The sequence below is a fragment of the Nomascus leucogenys genome, chromosome 9, assembly GCF_006542625.1.
Source record: "Nomascus leucogenys isolate Asia chromosome 9, Asia_NLE_v1, whole genome shotgun sequence".
Lineage (NCBI taxonomy): Eukaryota > Metazoa > Chordata > Mammalia > Primates > Hylobatidae > Nomascus > Nomascus leucogenys.
This window is the reverse complement of record NC_044389.1, coordinates 40935351-40941848: the sequence shown is the minus strand read 5'-3', so window position 1 is coordinate 40941848 and position 6498 is coordinate 40935351.

The window sequence follows — 6498 nt, the reverse complement described above, 5'->3', positions numbered from 1 at the left end:
TTAAAACAATTTAACTCATGGAGATCAAGAGTAGAGGGATGGTTACCAGAGGCTGTGAAGGGTAGTGGAAGGGAAAACAGTCTATTTCAAAAATAATTTAAAAGAAGGAAAACAACCTACATTTTGATAACACAGCAGGGTGACTATATTCTAAATATTAATTTAATTGTACATTTAAAAATAAGTAAAAGACGATAATTGGATTATTTGTAACACAAAAGATAAATTCTTGATGTGATGGATACTTCATTTACTCTGATGTAATTATTATGCATTGCATGCCTGTATCACAATATCTCATGTATCCCATAAATATATACTGCTACTATGAACCCAGAAAAATTTAAAAATATTTTAAAAATAGTAAAATAATATAGAAAGCTAGAATGCAAAGGATATATAAAGCCAATCCAAAATGAAAAAAAAATTAAAAGGCAAGTGTCAGTATACCCTTATGAGAAAATGTAAAATTTGACATTGAAAACATTAAGTTGAAAAAAATCAGTCATTCATATTTATAAACAATGAAGTTTGTGGGGGCAGTTCCAAGATGGCTTAATAGGAACAACTGCAGTCTACAGCTCCCAGCATGAGCGATACAGAAGACAGGTGATTTCTACATTTCCAACTGAGGTACCGGATTCATCTCACTGGGGTTTGTCAGACAGTGGAGGCAGGACAGTAGGTGCAGCCCACCAAGTGTGAGCCAAAGCAGGGTGAGGCATTGCCTCACCCAGGAAGTTCAAGGGGTCAGGGAATTCCCTTTCCTAGCCAAGGGAAGTGGAGATGGATGGCACCTGGAAAATCAGCTCACTCCCACCCTAATACTGAAATTTTCAAAAGGAGTTCAGCAAATGGCACACCAGGAGATTATATCCCATGCCTGGCTCAGAGGGTCCCAGGCCCACAGAGCCTGCTCATTGCTAGCACAGCAGTCTGAGATCAATCTGCAAGGCAGCAGTGAGGCTGGGTGAGGGGCGCCCGCCATTGCTGAAGCTTGAGCAGATAAACAAAGTGGCCAGGAAGCTCGAACTGGGTGGAGCCCACTGCAGCTCAAGGAGGCCTGCCTGTCTTTGTAGACTCCACCTCTGGGGACAGGGCATAGCCAAACAAAAGGCAGAGGTTTCTGCAGACTTAAATGTCCCTGTCTGACAGCTTTGAAGAGAGTAGTGGTTCTCCCAGCATGGAGTTTGAGATCTGAGAATGGACAGACAATCCCCTCAAGTGGGTCCCTTACCCCCCAGTAGCCTAACTGGGAGGCATCCTCCAGTAGGGGCAGACTGACACCTCACACAGCCAGGTACCCCTCTGAGACAAAGCTTCCAGAGGAAGGATGAGGCAGCAACATTTGCTGTTCAGCAATATTCACTGTTCGGCAGCCTCCGCTGCTGATACCCAGGCAAACAGGGTCTGGAGTGGACCTCCAGCAAACTCCAACAGACCTGCAGTTGAGGGTCTTGACTGTTAGAAGGAAAACTAACAAACAGAAAGGACATCCACACCAAAACCCCATCTGTATGCTACCATCATCAAAGACCAACAGTAGATAAAACCACAAAGATGGGGAAGAAACAGAGCAGAAAAGCTGAAAATTCTAAAAATCAGAGCACCTCTCCCCCTCCAAAGGAATGCAGCTCCTTGCCAGCAACGGAACATAGCTGGATGGAGAATGACTTTGATGAGCTGAGAAAAGAAGGCTTCAGACTATCAAACTTCTCCGAGCTAAAGGAGGAAGTTCGAACCCATCACAAAGAAGCTAAAAACCTTGAAAAAAGATTAGATGAATGGCTAACTAGAATAACCAATGCAGAGAAGTCCTTAAAGGACCTGATGGAGCTGAAAAACATGGCACGAGAACTACATGATGAATGCACAAGCTTCAGGAGCTGATTCCATCAACTGGAAGAAAGTGTATCAGTGATTGAAGATCACATGAGTGAAATGAAGCAAGAAGAGAAGTTTAGAGAAAAAAGAGTAAAAAGAAACAACAAAGCCTCCAAGAAATATGGGACTATGTGAAAAGACCAAATCTACATCTGATTGGTGCACCTGAAAGTGACGGGGAGAATGGAACCAAGTTGGAAAACACTTTGCTGGATATTATCCAGGAGAAATTCCCCCATCTAGCAAGGCAGGCCAACATTCAAATTCAGGAAATATAGAGAATGCCACAAAGATAATCCTCGAGAACAGCAACTCCAAGACACATAATTGTCAGATTCACCAAAGTTGAAATGAAGGAAAAAATGTTAAGGGCAGCCAGAGAGAAAGGTCGGGTTACCCACAAAGGGAAGCCCATCAGACTAACAGCTGATATCTCAGCAGAAACTCTACAAGCCAAAAGAGAGTGGGGGCCAATATTCAACATTCTTAAAGAAAAGAATTTTCAACCCAGAACTTCATATCCAGTCAAACTAAGCTTCATAAGTGAAGGAGAAATAAAATCCTTTACAGACAAGCAAATGCTGAGAGATTTTGTCACCACCAGGCCCGCCCTACAAGAGCTCCTGAAGGAAGCACTAAACATGGAAAGGAACAACCGGTACCAGCCACTGTAAAAACATGACAAATTGTAAAGACCACAGATGCTAGGAAGAAACTGCATCAACTAACAAACAAAATAACCAGTTAACATCATAATGACAGGATCAAATTCACACATAAGAATATTAACCTCAAATGTAAATAGGCTAAATGCTCCAATTAAAAGACATAGACTGGCAAATTGGATAAAGAATCAAGACCCATCAGTGTGCTGTATTCAAGAAACCCACATCACGTGCAGAGACACACATAGGGTCAAAATAAAGGATGGTGGAAGATCTACCAAGCAAATGGAAAACGAAATAAGGCCGGGGTTGCAATCCTAGTCTCTGATAAAACAGACTTTAAACCAGCAAAGATGAAAAGAGACAAAGAAGTCCACTACATAATGGTAAAGGAATCAATTCAACAAGAAGAGCTAACTATCCTAAAAATATATGCACATAATACAGGAGCACCCAGATTCATAAAGCAAGTCCTTAGAGACCTACAAAGAGACTTAGACTACCACACAATAATAATGGGAGACTTTAACACCCCACTGTCAACATTTGACAGATCAACGAGACAGAAAGTTAACAAGGATATCCAGGAATTGAACTCCACTCTGCACCAAGCAGACCTGATAGACATCTACAGAACTCTCCAACCCAAATCAACAGAATATACATTCTTCTCAGCACTACATCACACTTATTCCAAAAATGACCATATAGTTGGAAGTAAAGCACTCCTCATCAAATGTAAAAGAACGGAAATTATAACAAACTGTCTCTCAGACCACAGTGAAATCAAACTAGAACTCAGGATTAAGAAACTTACTCAAAACTGCTCAACTACATGGAAACTGAACAACCTGCTCCTGAATGACTACTGGGTAAATAACAAAATTAAGGCAGAAATAAAGATGTTCTTTGAAACCAATGAGAACAAAGACACAACATACCAGAATCTCTGGGGCACATTTAAAGCAGTGTGTAGAAGCATATTTATAGCACTAAGTGCCCACAAGAGAAAGCACGAAAGATATAAAATTGACACCCTAACATCACAATTAAAAGAACTAGAAAAGCAGGAGCAAACACATTCAAAAGCTAGCAGAAGGCAAGAAATAACTAAGATCAAAGCAAAACTGAAGGAGATAAAGACACAAAATCCCATAAAAAATCAATGAATCCAGGAGCAGCTTTTTTGAAAAGATCAAAAAAATGGATAGACTGCTAGCAAGACTAATAAAGAAGAAAAGAGAGAAGAATCAAACAGACTCAATAAAAAATGATAAAGGGGATATCACCACCGATCCCACAGAAATACAATCTACCATCAGAGAATACTATAAACACCTCTACACACATAAACTAGAAAATCTAGAAGAAATGGATAAATTCCTTGACACATACACCCTCCCAAGACTAAACCAGGAAGAATTTGAATCCATGAATAGACCAATAACAGGCTCTGAAATTGAGGCAATAATTAATAGCCTACCAACCAAAAAAAGTCCAGAACCAGATGGATTCACAGCTGAATTCTACCAGAGGTACAAGGAGGAGCTGGTACCATTCCTTCTGAAACTATTCCAATCAACAGAAAAAGAGAGAATCCTCCCTGACTCATTTTATGAGGCCAGCATCATCCTGATACCAAAGCCTGGCAGAGACACAACAAAAAAAGAGAATTTTAGACCAACATCCCCGATGAACATCAATGTAAAAATCCTCAATAAAGTACTGGCAAACCGAATCCAGCAGCACATCAAAAAGCTTATCCACCATGCTCAAGTGGGCTTCATTCCTGGGATGCAAGGCTGGTTCAACATATGCAAATCAATAAATGTAATCCAGCATCATATAAACAGAACCAAAGACAAAAACCACATGATTATCTCAATAGATGCAGAAAAGGCCTCTGACAAAATTCAACAGCCCCTCATGCTAAAAACTCTCAATAAATTATGTATTGATGGGACGTATCTCAAAATAGTAAGAACTATTTATGACAAACCCACAGCCAATATCATACTGAATGGGCAAAAACTGGAAGCTTTCCCTTTGAAAACTGGCACAAGACAGGGATGCCCTCTCTCACCATTCCTATTCAACATAGTGTTGGAAGTTCTGGCCAGGGCAATCAGGCAGGAGAAGGAAATAAAGGGTATTCAATTAGGAAATGAGGAATTCAAATTGTCCCTGTTTGCAGATGACATGATTGTATATTTAGAAAACCTCATTGTCTCAGCACAAAACCTCCTTAAGCTGATAAGCAACTTCAGCAAAGTCTCAGGATATAAAATCAATGTGCAAAAGTCACAAGCATTCTTATATACCAATAACAGACAAACAGAGAGCCAAATCATGAGCGAACTCCCATTCACAATTGCTTCAAAGAGAATAAAATACCTAGGAATACATCTTACAAGGGATGTGAAGGACCTCTTCAAGGAGAACACAAACAATTGGAAGAACATTCCATGCTCATGGATAGGAAAAATCAATATCGTGAAAATGGCCATACTGCCCAAGGTAATTTATAGATTCAATGCCATCCCCATCAAGCTACCAATGACTTTCTTCACAGAATTGGAAAAAAATACTTTAAAGTTCATATGGAACCAAAAAAGAGCCTGCATTGCCAAGACAATCTTAAGCCAAAAGAACAAAGCTGGAGGCATCATGCTTCCTGACTTCAAACTATATTACAAGGCTACAGTAACCAAAACAGCATGATACTGGTACCAAAACAGAGATATAGACCAATGGAACAGAACAGAGCCCTCATAAATAATACCACACATCTACAACCATCTGATCTTTGACAAACCTGACAAAAACAAGAAATGGGGAAAGGATTCCCTATTTAATAAATGGTGCTGGGAAAACTGGCTAGCCATATGTAGAAAGCTGAAACTGGATCCCTTCTTTACACCTTATATAAAAATTAATTCAAGATGGATTAAAGACTTAAATGTTAGACCTAAAACCATAAAAACCCTAGAAGAAAACCCAGGCAATACCATTCAGGACATAGGCATGGGCAAAGACTTCATGTCTAAAACACCAAAAGCATGGCAACAAAAGCCAAAATTGACAAACAGGATCTAATTAAATGAAAGAGCTGCACAGCAAAAGAAACTACCATCAGACTGAACAGGCAACCTACAGAATGGGAGAAAATTTTTGCAATCTACTCATCTGACAAAGGACTAATATCCAGAATATATAATGAACTCAAACAAATTTAAAAGAAAAAAACAAACAACCCCATCAAAAAGTGGGCAAAGGATATGAACAGACACTTCTCAAAAGAAGACATTTAGGCAGCCAAAATACACATGAAAAAATGCTCAGCATCACTGGCCATCAGAGAAATGCAAATCAAAACCACAGTGAGATACCATCTCACACCAGTTAGAATGGCAATCATTAAAAAGTCAGGAAACAACAGGTGCTAGAGAGGATGTGGAGAAATAGGAACACTTTTACACTGTTGGTGGGACTGTAAACTAGTTCAACCATTTTGGAAGTCAGTGTGGTGATTTCTCAGGGATCTAGAACTAGAAATACCATTTGACCCAGCCATCCCATTACTGGGTATATATCCAAAGGATTATAAATCATGCTGCTATAAAGACACATGCACACGTATATTTATTGTGGCACTATTCACAATAGCAAAGACTTGGATCCAACAATGATAGGCTGGATTAAGAAAATGTGGCATCCAAATGTCCAACAAGGATAGACTGGATTAAGAAAATGTGGCACGTATACACCATGGAATGCTATGCAGCCATAAAAAATGATGAGTTCATGTCCTTTGTAGGGACATGGATGAAGCTGGAAATGATCATTCTCGGCAAACCATCACAAGGACAAAAAACCAAACACTGCATGTTCTCACTCATAGGTGGGAATTTCACAATAACACATGGACACAGGAAGGGGAACATCACAC